Raw genomic sequence first — 14,806 nt, forward strand, 5'->3', positions numbered from 1 at the left:
ATATCATGGCAAAACAACAAAGTCCCACAGTTGGATGTCATGGCCTGTTCTGCCTGAGTTTGCCTTTGATTTATTGGCTGCAGTGTGCTGATTCATCTCACGTTTGCAGTCTGGGATTGCTGTTTTCAATCTCAGCGCAAACAAGGCAATTAATGTACACTTCTGCAAAGTTCACACTTCAACCTTTGCTCTGAGAAAGGCTTTGATTTTGCACACTACTTTGGTGTGGTGACTTTAAGGAATAGTTCAACCAAAAATCAAAACCTGTATGACTTTTGCTCTTCAATCAAAAACATCAGATGTTTAGCAGAATGCTAACGCAGCTCTTTTCCATAAAAAGAAAGTGAATGGTGACCAGAGGAAGTCAAGCTCCAAAAATGACTACTCCTAGATAACCTTTAGCCATCTTTACAGCCAGCCAGTGAGCCAAGCAGCCGTAATTTTAAAATAAGTGGCGATGTGATAATTACAATCATAACGTACGCTCACAACTGAAATCAATACTCGCAATCCTTAAGATGGCTCAATCAAGGGCACAAAAAATGACGGAACAGAGGCCGAGAGGGGCTGGAACGTGAGTTTTGGCTCCTGGCCCAGTTGTGCCGGATGAGGAAAGATAAATTATGCCGGCACAAAGGAAAGAAAGAGGTGAAAAAAAAAGAAGCTTTTAAGAGTAGATATAAGAGAAAAGCAGAGCATTACCATTGAGATTAGAGAGAAGGAGATGAGAGAGAGAGACTGAGAGAGACTGTATGTGTGGATTGTTATTGGAAGGCTGTGCTGCTATGATGGGAAGTGTTTGTGTGGGACCTTGGCTTATCCCAGTCTCTGAAATGTTAATGCTGTCATGGCCTTGTAACCAGACTTACCTCATTCCAGTTTGGCCTCATGAATTCTTCCAGAAAACCCTCTTCTTGAATATTCTGCTGTTCTTTTATCAGTGTATGTTGTGTATTAAGCAAACAAAGTGTAAAAATGAATGAATGATAAATAATTGAGTGAATTAATTTGTCAAAAGCATGTCTGTCATATTTTATGCCCAAATCAAAATTTTCTCCATTCATTAACAATATTTTTATAACAATTAAGCAAAAGTTTCCCACTTCTCATTACAATAATGTAAAAATAATCTCATTCTCAGTACTGCAATGCGACCGTTATTAATATAATGGTATACATGTATTATTAAACGTGTTAAGTATTGGTTAACATGTTAATGGTAATATTTGTTGTACTGTGTTTAATTTATGCTGATTTAAATTTCAAAATAATTTACTGTAAAAAAAAATTGGTAATTATAAAAATTATAAAAATTGTTGTGTGTTTGTTTTTTTTTTCTAGAAGTAAAAAGTAAGATTTACCTTACTGTTAACGGTAAAAATTTATATAATGTTTAACAAGAAAATACATGAACTTTTACGGTAAACTATTGTTAAAATGGTACTGCCTGAAACATGGTCACTGTATTTTTATGGTGAATTTTTGGCAACAACAGCTGCCAGTTTTTGACCATATATTTTTAGTAAAAAATTATAATAACTGTATTACATTAATGAGAATCTAATGATAATAACCACAGAAAATAATGGGAATTGCAGTGACACAATGCAGATCATTTTAAAAGGTTAGTTCACCCCAAAATAAAAATTTTGTTGTCATTTACTTGCCTCGGTCACCATTCACTTTTATTGCACCGGCGCCGGAACGAGTTTTGAAGAGTGTGTGTGTGTGTGTGGGGGGGGGGGGGGGGTGGCAGCAAGGGCTGGTTGTGACGTCATCACATCAACATTCCGCAGTCAATATGGCCAATTTATAAAATAAATAAAATGTACATGGCCAATACCAGACCAGCTTCCAAGATTGTCAAAATCACAATGACTGACTAGTTATTTATCAACATACACAGTTGGAATGCTGACGTAATCTAACTAAAGAGATTCAAATCTGCTTCCGCGCTGACACAGAGAGAGACTGGCTATTCGCTTGTCATTACATTACAGAATTACAGTGCATCCGGAAAGTATTCACAGCGCTTCACTTTTTCCACAATTTGTTATGTTACAGCCTTATTCCAAAATTGATTAAATTCATTTTCCTCAAAATTCTACAAACAATACCCCATAATGACAACGTGAAAGAAGTCTGTTTGAAATCTTTGCAAATTTATTAAAAATAAAAAACGAAAAAAATCACATGTACATAAGTATTCACAGCCTTTGCCATGACACTCAAAATTGAGCTCAGGTGCATCCTGTTTCCACTGATCATCCTTGAGATGTTTCTACAACTTTATTGGAGTCCACCTGTGGTAAATTCAGTTGATTGGACATGATTTGGAAAGGCACACAGCTGTCTATATAAGGTCCCACAGTTAACAGTGCATGTCAGAGCACAAACCAAGCCATGAAGTCCAAGGAATTGTCTGTAGACCTCCGAGACAGGATTGTATCGAAGCACAGATCTGGGGAAGGGTACAGAAAAATGTCTGCAGCATTGAAGGTCCCAATGAGCACAGTGGCCTCCACCATCCGTAAATGGAAGAAGTTTGGAACCACCAGGACTCTTCCTAGAGCTGGCCGTCTGGCCAAACTGAGTGATCGGGGGAGAAGGGCCTTAGTCAGGAAGGTGACCAAGAACCCGATGGTCACTCTGACAGAGCTCCAGCATTTCTCTGTGGAGAGAGGAGAACCTTCCAGAAGAACAACCATCTCTGCAGCACTCCACCAATCAGGCCTGTATGGTAGAGTGGCCAGACGGAAGTCTCTTCTCAGTAAAAGGCACATGACAGCCCGCCTGGAGTTTGCCAAAAGGCACCTGAAGGACTCTCAGACCAAGAGAAACAAAGATTGAACACTTTGGCCTGAATGGCAAGCGTCATGTCTGGAGGAAACCAGGCACCGCTCATCACCTGGCCAATACCATCCCTACAGTAAAGCATGGTGGTGGCAGCATCATGCTGTGGGGATGTTTTTCAGCGGCAGGAACTGGGAGACTAGTCAGGATCGAGGGAAAGATGAATGCAGCAATGTACAGAGACATCCTTGATGAAAACCTGCCCCAGAGCGCTCTGGACCTCAGACTGGGGTGATGGTTCATCTTCCAACAGGACAACGACTCTAAGCACACAGCCAAGATAACAAAGGAGTGGCTTCAGGACAACTCTGTGAATGTCCTTGAGTGGCCCAGCCAGAGCCCAGACTTGAACCCGATTGAACATCTCTGGAGAGATCTGAAAATAGCTGTGCACCGACGCTCCCCATCCAACCTGATGGAGCTTGAGAGGTCCTGCAAAGAAGAATGGGAGAAACTGCCCAAAAATAGGTGTGCCAAGCTTGTAGCATCATACTCAAAAAGACTTGAGGCTGTAATTGGTGCCAAAGATGCTTCAACAAAGTATTGAGCAAAGGCTGTGAATACTTATGTGCATGTGATTTTTTTCGTTTTTTATTTTTAATAAATTTGCAAAGATTTCAAACAAACTTCTTTCACGTTGTCATTACGGGGTATTGTTTGTAGAATTTTGAGGAAAATAATGAATTTAATCAATTTTGGAATAAGGCTGTAACATAACAAAATGTGAAAAAGGTGAAGCGCTGTGAATACTTTCCGGATGCACTGTACATTCACAGTTCACACATACCTTTGATGAGGCAGCTGTCTTTGGTTTCGGATACGTCTGGAACACTCTATTGGTTCAACTGCGCATTCTTGTGTATGGGTCCCTCTTCTTTATGTATCTATTAAATCATTTGATAGTCTTTTACTGTATGTGTCTGCATTCAACAGCGTTACACAAGCACAAAATGCCCTGTGTTTTATACCGATTTAAAAGCAGCATATTGCATTCAACATTGTGTGACTTTTAGAGATAAGAGATAAAGTTATTTCCCCATACCCAATAATAGGATACAAAGCAATATTTGTTCATTATCCTAATTTGTCTAATGCTGCTGACTTTATGACTGACCTTTGATATAAATCTTGTCTTACTGTGAATTAAGTCAAATTTCCCTCTTGATAGAAGAATAACACAAAACCCACATAGGTTTTAAAATACTGTTAACTTATTGATAAGCTTGATAACACTGTGCAAAAAAAAAAAAAAAAGAAAAAGTTTAGCTTGATAACATTATGTTGTTTTATGTTATGACATGGGTTTATTTTTTAGTTACCCTGGGTGAGATTAGTGTTCCTTTGAGTTAGGTCTGGTACTGTTTGAGGTGATGAAGGCCATCTCAAAGCTTCTTCAGAGCTCTGAATCAAGTGAATCAGTTGTGTCAGGAAACAAGACACTGTTTTGATTGGCTTGTAATTAATCACTGGTGACATTTGCTGATAAAATCAGATGACTTGGCCAGTCTGATACACACTTAGAGGCATTTGTGTGAAACAAATGCTCCGTTAAGCTTGCAAAGCTTAAAGAGACATGTTTCTTAAGTGCCCATCACTTGTTTAAATATTTTGAAACCTGACCTGTTGATTGCTTGAGCAAGATTCAACTATAATGATTTAAACTGATGTTACAATCAATTACAGTAGCATACTGCACATCACAACTTTACCAACACCAGAATATTCCATGACAGCAGTGCTTCAGATGCATTTTCTCTACATTTCTTCACACCCTCCACGCCGGATGGCCGGGAAAGGACAGGCTCAGCATGTGGCGTGCTGCCCTCTCTGATGCTATCTGCATGCTTGCCACCGCTTCCCACAAATAGCAAACAGGACTGTAATCAATCTTGACATGCACAAACTGTTCAGGGCATCAAAATCAAATTTCCAAAAAAACATATGCAAAGTCACAGTGCTGTCAGGTACTGATGAGCGCTGGCTAGCAAGGAGGTTCTGTTCATCACACTACAGGACAAGGACATGCACGTAACTCTCAAACTGGCTATAGTTTTGTCCAACAGACAATGGATAGGAAAGGGACAGAAGATGGCATTTAAGTGATTATCTGATTATTTACAATAAGGTAAATCCTGCGGGATCTGGGAAGCCTTGTAAAAGACTGTCATCATGATCTTCGAAGGTACGAGAATTGAGAGGGCGGGAACCGGAGCCCGAGGAGGATGACCTCCGGGCGGATGGCAGTGAGCTCGCTGGACTTGACACACTATGGGGGCGTGGGCGGCCACTCGTAGATCATGCAGGGGTGTGGGTGGACGTTCTACCCAGGATGGGTGCGAACTATGCGGTGCTGCGAATGTTCCTGAAAAGCTCCCACTGTACGATGGATTGATACCGCCAAAGCCATACTACGCACAGGTCTGACTAGCAGCCTGGTGGGCTGGGTGGTGCAGGGAGGACGAGGCAGCGCAACTGGCACTGGCCCTCGATGGCCTCATACCCGAGGAACAGTGAGACTATACAACTCTCACCGCCACACTAGAGCGGAGATTCAGGACATGGAGGACTAGGAACAAAGACAGGACCAGCTGACCAGTCGTCAGAGGAAGGAGGGTGAGAGTCTTGGAGCCTGCAGGGGTATCACACCACCGACACCACCCAACAACCCCCCCCATCCCATTGCTAATGCATGTCACCATCACCAGCCCAGGGTTTGTATGTCCAGTGCACCCTGTATGGAAACCCCTGCCTGGTCCTCGTTGACACGGGGTCGACTATCTCCCTTCTCCTCCCTGACGTGCTGCCGGCAAGCCTGAAACCATGACTGGACTTCTTGTAATGGTACGTAAACCATTGCATGCATCATGGGGCTGAATTTACTGTACGACCTTGGGGTCGACAAAAGGGTTGTCCTGGTAAAAACGGGGGCACAATTCCGTGTTGGCATGGGAGCTGCACCACCTGTCTCAGCCGACTCCCTATCGTACATGACCTACCGCAGCGCAGCTGCGAGTGGCTGAGTGCGAGCCAGTGGAGACAGCTAAAAGTGCTGCTAGACATTTTGATAATAAAATAATGTGTGTTTTAAAAGTCTAAGTCCACTTGTGAATATGCTTCTATTTTGCACTTTTTTTAATGTAACATTACAAATGACATTATCAGCATAACAGTTTGAGCAGAAGTTTAATTGAAAAATAAGTATGAATTCCAGAATTTCTTAATAATTTTGTATGTCCTCCTTCAGCTTTAATGACAGCATGCACTCGACTTGGCATAAACAAAACCTCACGATTTGAAAATAATCAAACAATCATATTTTGTGCTTCTGTGGAAGCATAATAATCTGGCATTTTGCATAAAGTTAAGTTTCCAGTTAATATACTGGTTTAATTGAGATTTTGAATCACACTCAGAAATCACTTTGCTGTATCAGCGGCTCTTGAACTGCGAATGGTTTGCACTCGCTGCGTTCATCTGTTGTTGACTAGTGCAGTTTCGTCACACTTTAAATAGTGTTCAGTTTCCCATTCAGGTCATAATTAATAACCATGCAGCTTGATCATGACGAAGGATTGCAACAAGTGGTAAACTGGCATGCCACATTCAGGTGCGAAGGACTTCATATAAATAAAATACATACTCCTCTATTGCTGTTGATCGTGTGCTAGTGATTAACCCTCCTTTAGCCAATGCTGGCACACGTGCACTAGGATGCTGACCCCTCGTATAGAGTGTTTAGTATAGTATTGTAAAGTACAATACTATACTATAGTATAATATAGTATAGTATAGTATGTGGTAAGGTATAGTGTACAGTAGGCTATTGTAATGTAGTCAACAACAAGCATAATAATACACAAATGTGTATTTACACTTCAGCAACTTCTGTACAGTATAGTGTCTAGAATAAAGGGTATTGTATATAGTAAACATACAGTATTATACTATAGTATAGTATAGTATATTGTAGTATAATATAGTACAGTATAGTATTGCATAGCATAGCATAGTATAGTATAGCATAGTATATTAGAGTACAGAGGTATACCAATATATTGGTTTTACCGATTAATCGGTGCCAATAGTTGTTTTTTGAAACAATTGGTTTTCGTCAAAAATCTATGGCAATAGTTGCCATTAGTTTTAATCTAGTGAATGTAGGCTATAAAAAGCTTAAACTGGTAAATACTTAAATATAGAGGATTGTAATGGAGCCAAGTCTCCGTCATTTCAAAATAATTAAGTGTATTCCGGGCTAGTTTATAGTTAAAAGTCCTGTGTAATGCACCAAAATCTTAAGATTTGGTGCATTACACAGGACTTTTAACTATAAACTTTTAGTTGCACAATAAACTGCTGTGATTTTATTCATTTTGGACCCTTGTAGCCACAATGTCTGTGCCTGTCATAGTAAGGAAAAATGTTAAACATTCTATAAATTATATAAATCAGTTTTAAAAACTATCGGCCGATTTAATGGTTATCAGCCTTTTCCACCACCTTAGTTATCAGTATTGGCAGAATCCACTATCGGTCGACCTCTAGTATAGTATATGTATATGTAGTACAGTATAGTACAGTATGATATGGTGAGGCATAGAGTAGTACAGTATAGAATATAATATAGTATTTGACAGGTATAATAGTATACAAATGTGTATTTACTCTTTAGCAACTCTATATAGTGTCTAGAATAAAGGGTATAGTATATAGTAAACATAGTATAGTATAGTATAGTATAGTATAGTATAGTATACATAGTATTATATAGTATGATATAGTGAGGTATAGAGTAGTACATTATAAAATATAATATAGTACATGACAGGTATAATAGTATACATTTAGCAACTTCTACAGTATATTGTGTATAGGATGAAGGGTGTAATATATATATATATATATATATATATATATATATATATATATATATATATATATATAGTTGAAGTCAGAAGTTTACATACACCTTAGCCAAATGCATTCAAACTCAGTTTTTCACAATTCCTGACATTTAATAGAAGAAAACATTCCCTGTCTTAGGTCAGTTAGCATCACTACTTTATTTTAAGAATGTGAAATAATAGTAGAGAGAATTATTTATTTCAGCTTATATTTCTTTCATCACATTCCCAGTGGGTCAAAAGTTTACATACACTTTGTTAGTATTTGGTAGCATTGCCTTTAAATTGTTTAATGTGGGTCAGACATAGCCTTCCACAAGCTTCTCACAATAAGTTGCTGGAATTTTGTCCCATTCCTCCAGACAGAACTGGTGTAATTGAGTTAGGTTTGTAGGCCTCCTTGCTCACACATGCTTTTTCAGTTCTGCCCACAAATTTTCTATCGGATTGAGGTCAGGGCTTTGTGATGGCCACTCCAATACATTGACTTTGCTGTCCTTCAGCCATTTTGCCACAACTTTGGAGGTATGCTTGGGGTCATAGTCCATTTGGAAGACCTATTTGCGACCAAGCTTTAACTTCCTGGCTGATGTCTTGAGATGTTGCTTCAATATATCCACAATATTTTCCTTCCTCATGATGCCATCTTTTTTGTGAAGTGCACCAGTCCCTCCTGCAGCAAAGAAACCCCACAACATTATGCTGTCACCCCCATGCTTCACGGTTGGGATGGTGTTCTTCGGTTTGCAAGCCTCACCCTTTTTCCTCCAAACATAACAATGGTCATTATGGCCAAAGGTTCAATTTTTGTTTCATTAGACCAGAGAACTTTTCTCCAAAAAGTAAGATCTTTGTCCCCATGTGCACTTGCAAACTGTAGTCTGGCTTTTTTATGGCAGTTTTGGAGCAGTGGTTTCTTCCTTGCTGAGCAGCCTTTCAGGTTATGTCGATATAGGACTCGTTTTACTGTGGATATAGATACTTGTCTACCTGTTTCCTCCAGCATCTTCACAAGGTCCTTTGCAGTTGTTCTGGGAATGATTTGCACTTTTCGCACCAAACTACATTCATCTCTAGGAGACAGAATGCGTCTCCTTTCTGAGCAGTATGATGGCTGTGTGGTCCCATGGTGTTTATACTTGCGTAATATTGTTTGTACAGATGAACATGGTACCTTCATGCATTTCAAAATTGCTCCCAAGGATGAACCAGACTTGTGGAGGTCCAAAAAAATTTTTCTGAGGTCTTGGCTGATTTCTTTTGATTTTCCCATGACGACTTGCCAAAACCATAGTTTGCTTATATTAAATCTGCGGAGTGGTTAAAAAATTTGTTTTAATGACTTCAACCTAAGTGTATGTAAACTTCTGGCTTCAACTGTATATAACTGTACAGTATATACTGTTGTGGTGATGTGGCTGTGGCCAAGCAACATCTGTGGAGAGCGAGGCTGGGAGAGGAAGAACGGTAAGGATTGACACCTGTGGGAAATTATCTTTAACAGCTGTTCTGTGCTACAGTGAGAGCTGGTGAGGGATAAGGGGGCAGTTCAGACTGCCGGAGGAGAGAGAAATAGATGGCCAAAGCTGTCTGTGCGCGTTAGTGGGTGGCTGAAAAGCATGGTTATAGACTGAAAAATGTACATAATAAAGAATTATGTGGACTGTTCACCTTGCCCCGCATCCTCCTTCAGTAGAGAGCTAGTGATCTATCATAGTGGTGCTGAAACCCAGGAATAAGGAGGAAGAAAATGCTGTCATGGAGTCCTCACTGCTGGCTGAAGATTGCGGCGCCGAGGAGGTACTTGATCTGGTGGTACTGGAACAGTTTATCACCCGGCTACCGAAAGGGACAGCGGAGTGGGTCCAGTGCCACCAACCGGTGTCACTGGATGAGGTGGTCCAGCTGGTTGAGGACCATATAGCTGCATATTTGGGGAATGGCACACCCTCTTCGTCTCTCTCTCTCTCTCTCTCCTCCCTCCCTGTCTCCTTTCCCCTGTCCTGTGAAATGGGGAATTATGACCCCAAAACCCATTCCCCGGTCCCGTGGACCTTTCAACCTGCCATTTTTCCCTAACCCTCTCCCCAACAGGCTGGTGAATCCGCTGCCGCAGGTGTGGCCGTGAATTCTGGGCTGGTCTGCTGGGGCTGCAGGTAGCCAGGGCACTTCCAGGACCGATGCCCCACGATGGAAGTGGAGACATTGGTCCGGATCCCCGATGCGCTGATCGAGCAGGACCGTATCAGATACCTGTGAATATTAAGGGGGGTACATATCAAGCCTTGGTGGATTCAGGTTGTAATCAAACCTCCATTCACCAAAGCTTGGTTCAATCCGATGCTTTGGATACAGGCCAGTGGGTGAAGGTAAGGTGTGTGCACTGGGATATACAGAATTACCCTTTAGTGACGGTCATTATTCAAATTCGGGGACAAATGCATAGTGTCGAGGCCGCGGTTATTCCCTGCCTCTCCCATCCACTAATCTTGGGTACAAATTGGCCAGCATTTACTACTTCATTAAGGGGAATGTGTTTGGATGGGTCCTGCAACCAAACGTATTAGTGCGTGGTGTGTGATTCGCTGGCTGGATGGTGACAGGGCCATCTACATCAGCTCCACATCAGGAGGATGTAAGGGAGGGGGAAGTCTCAGCTTCCCCAGCCCTTAGAGGATTCCCTGCATGGAATTTCCCTCTGGAGCATATCCAAGACGAGACCCTTCAGCACGCCTTTAATCAAGTGAAAGTGATTAATGGTCAATGCCTCCAGCCAGACATTGGACTAACATATCCGTATTTTTCAATTATCAAGGATCAGTTGTATCGAGTGAAGCAGGACACTCAGACAAAGAGAATACAATCCAATCGTTAATACTGCAGAGCCGTCGTTTGAAATGTTATTCCAAACGGCTCATTATAATCCAATGGTGGGTCACTTAGGGCAGAAAATGACACTAAACCATCTAATGACCCATTTCTATTGGCCGGGCATTTGCGGGGATGTTCGCAGGTGGTGTGTGGCATGCCGTGAATGTCAGCTTGAGAATCCGCCGGCTGCCTCCTTCCATTAATCAAGGTCCCCTTCGAAAGAATTGGTATGGACCTCGTAGGGCCATTAGAGCAGACGGCATGCGGGCATCGCTTTGTGTTGGTGCTGGTGGACTACACAATGCAATATCCGGAGGCAGTGCCTCTGCGCAACATTTCAGCATGAAGTGTTGCGGAGGCACTCTTCAGAATAATCTCCTGAGTGAGGATTCCGAAAGAAATCCTCACTGATCAGGGCACTATGTTTATGTCACTTACACTACGCAAACTGTATGATTAATTGGGGATTAAATCAATTTGGACCAATGTTTACCACCCCCAAAAAATTGGGACAAGTGGCTTGAGCCCCTATTATTTGCAGTATTAGAGGTCCCACAAGCCTCCACGGGGTTCACCCAATTTGAAATATTGTACAGGCGTCGACCACGTGGCGTGCTCGACATCCTATGGGAAAATTGGGAGGAGGGACCTTCAAACAGCAAAAACTAAATTCAATATGTTCTTGACCTGAGAGCAAAATTCCACACACTGGGGCAATTAACACAGGAGAATTTGCTCCAGGCTCAAGAACATCAAAGCCGGCTGTATAATAGGGGTACTCGGTTATGGGAATATACACCCGGAAATAAAGTCCTTGTATATCCAAATTACTCGCCAAGTGGCAAGGACCCTTTGAGGTCACACACCTCTTCCCAGTCGTACAAATCTCATTGAGCACCATATAGAGACGAACTCAGGGGTAGTGGTATGTAGTCGTCCCTACCGATTACCCGAGCACAAAAAAAAGTGGTTTGGGAAGAATTAAAGGCCATGCTGGATATGGGGGTAATAGAAGAATCTCACAGTGACTGTGCCAGCCCGGTGGTTTTGGTTCCTAAAAGTGACAGCATGGTCCAGCTCTGTGTGGATTATAGAAAAGTAAATGCGGTGTCTAAATTTGATGTGTACCCGATGCCTCGGATTGATGAGCTGCTCGATCAGTTAGGTGCGGCTCGCTTTTATTCGACACTGGATTTAACGAAGGGATATTGGCAGATCCCCTTAACTCCCATGTCCTGTGAAAAGACGGCATTTTCCACATCGTTCAGATTAAACCAATTCATGATGCTTTCATTCGGTTTGTTCAGGGCTCCAGCTACATTTTAGTGGCTCATGGACCTCAGACCGCACGCTGCTTACACCACTGCCTACCTCGATGAGATCACTATTTACAGTAATGATTGGCAGTGGCACCTGCAGCATCTGAGGGCTGTCCTGAGGTTGTTGAGATAGACGGAACTCACGGTAAACCCAAAGAAGTACACAACTGAGCGGGAGGAGTTATGGTATCTGGGATTCCACTTGGGTCATGGGCAGGTGTGGCCCCAAATTGATAAGATTGCAGCGACTGCAGCCTGCCCAAGGCCTAAGACCAAAAAGGAGGTGAGACAGTTCCTGGGGCTGGCTGGCTATTATCGTAGGTTTGTGCCTAACTATTCAACCGTCACAGCCCGCTGACTGATCTTACTAAAAAGGGGGCACCAGATCCGGTCCAGTGGATGGAGCCATGTCAGCAGGCATTCACACAGGTGAAAGCTGCTCTTTGTAGCGGGCTGTTATTGCACTCTCCTGACTTCTCTCTCCCTATTATATTGCAGACGGACGCATCGGACAGGAGGATGGGAGCGGTAAAGTCCCAGATGGTGGAGGGGGAGGAGCGTCCCATGCTGTAAATTAGTTGCAAACTCACACTGAGGGAGACTAAGTACAGCACGATAGAGAAGGAGTGTTTGGCCATCAAGTGGGCAGTCCTCACCCTCTGGTACTATCTGCTGGGGCATGTTTTCACCCTCTGTTCGGACCACGCCCCGCTCCAGTGGCTCCATCGTGTGAAGGATACCAACGCGCGGATCACCTGTTGGTATCTAACTCTCCAGCCTTTTAAGTTCGAAGTGGTCCACAGGCAGGGGGTGCAGATGCCTGTGGCGGATTTGCTCTCTAGAAATGGGGGGGGGTATGTGGTGATGTGGGCATGGCCAAGTGACGTTTGTGGTGAGCGAGGCCAGGAGAGGAAGAACGGTTTATTGCCTGTGAATGGTTTATGACACCTGTGGGAAATTATCTCTAACAGCTGTTCTGTTTTACAGTGAGAGCTGGGGAGGGATAAGAGGGCAGATCAGACTGTTGGAGGAGAGAGAGAGAGAGAGAGAGAGAGAGAGAGAGAGAAAGAGACAACCAAAGCTGTGTGTGTGTATGTGTGTGTTCAGTGGGTGGCTGAAAAGCATTGTTGTAGACTGAAAAGTGTACATAATAAAGAATTACAGTTGAAGTTTACACACACTTGGATTGAAGTCATTAAAACTAATTTTTTAACCACTCCACAGATTTAATATTAGCAAACTATAGTTTTGGCAAGTTGTTTAGGACATCCACTTTGTGCATGACATGAGTTATTTTTCCAACAATTGTTCACAGACAGATTGTTTCACTTTTAATTGACTATATCACAATTCCAGTGGGTCAGAAATTTACAAACACCAAATTAACTGTGCCTTTAAGCAGCTTGGAAAATTCCAGAAAATTATGTCAAGCCTTTAGACAATTAGACAATTAGCTTCTGATAGGAGGTGTACTGAATTGGAGGTGTACCTGTGGATGTATTTTAAGGCCTACCTTCAAACTCAGTGCTTCTTTTCTTGACATCATGGGAAAATATTTTTTATTTTCAGCCAAGACCTCAGAAAAAATTTTTTTTTGAACTTCCACAAGTCTGGTTCATCCTTAGGAGCAATTTCCAAACACCTAAAGGTACCACGTTCATCAGTACAAACAATAGTACGCAAGTATAAACACCATGGGACCACGCACCCATCACACCGCTCAGGAAGGAGACGCATTCTGTCTCCTAGAGATGAATGTAGTTTGGTGCGAAAAGTGCAAATCAATCCCAGAACAACAGCAAAGGACCTTGTGAAGATGCGGAGGAAACAGGTAGACAAGTATCTATATCCACAGTAAAACGAGTTCTATATCGACATAACCTGAAAGGCTGCTCAGCAAGGAAGAAGACACTGCTCCAAATTAGCCATAAAAAAGCCAGACTTCAGTTTAAAAGTGCATATGCAAACAAAGATCTTACTTTTTTGGAGAAATGTCCTCTGGTCTGATGAAACAAAAATCGAACTGTTTGGCTATAATGACCATCATTATGTTTGGAGGAAAAAGGGTGAGGCTTGCAAGCTGAAGAACACCATCCCAACCATGAAGCATTGGGGTGAAAGCATCATATTGTGGGGGTACTTTGCTGCTGGAAGGACTGGTGCACTTCACAAAACAGATGGCAATGTGAGGAAGGAAATTCATGTGGATATATTGAAGCAACATCTCAAGACATCAGCCAGGAAGTTAAAGTTTGGTCGCAAATGGGTCTTCCAAATGGACAATGACCCCAAGCATACCTCCAAAGTTGTGGTAAAATGACTTAAGGACAACAAAGTCAAGGTATTGGAGTGGCCATCACAAAGCCCTGACCTCAATCCGATAGAAAAATTTGTGGGCAGAACTGAAAAAGTGTGTGCGAGCAAGGAGGCCTACAAACCTGACACAGTTACACCAGTTCTGTCTGGAGGAATTGGCCAAAATTCCAGCAACTTATTTTGAGAAGCTTGTACAAAGTACAAAGAATTTAAAGGCAATGCTACCAAATACTAACAAAGTGTAAGTAAACTTCTGACCCACTGGGAATGTGATGAAAGAAATAAAAGCTGAAATAAATCATTTTCTCTACTATTATTCTGACATTTCCCATTCTTAAAATAAAGTAGTGATCATAACTGACCTAAGACAGGGAATGTTTTCTACGATTAAATACCAGGAATTGTGAAAAACTGAGTTTAAATGTATTTGGCTAAGGTGTATGTAAACTTCTGACTTCAACTGGCCCCCACTTCCTCCTTCAGTAGAGAGCTAGTGATCTATCACAACTGTATATATATATATATATATATATATATATATAT

At 42.0% G+C, this 14,806-nt stretch overlaps 1 protein-coding gene across 6 annotated transcripts in view; it reads right to left on the reverse strand.

Moving 5' to 3' along the window:
- LOC127437413 (transmembrane protein 266-like) overlaps window positions 1–14,806 on the reverse strand; it is a 99,351-nt gene that overhangs the window by 73,201 nt on the left and 11,344 nt on the right. The gene's annotated exons all lie outside the window — the stretch shown is intronic.

This window comes from Myxocyprinus asiaticus, chromosome 48, assembly GCF_019703515.2.
Source record: "Myxocyprinus asiaticus isolate MX2 ecotype Aquarium Trade chromosome 48, UBuf_Myxa_2, whole genome shotgun sequence".
Lineage (NCBI taxonomy): Eukaryota > Metazoa > Chordata > Actinopteri > Cypriniformes > Catostomidae > Myxocyprinus > Myxocyprinus asiaticus.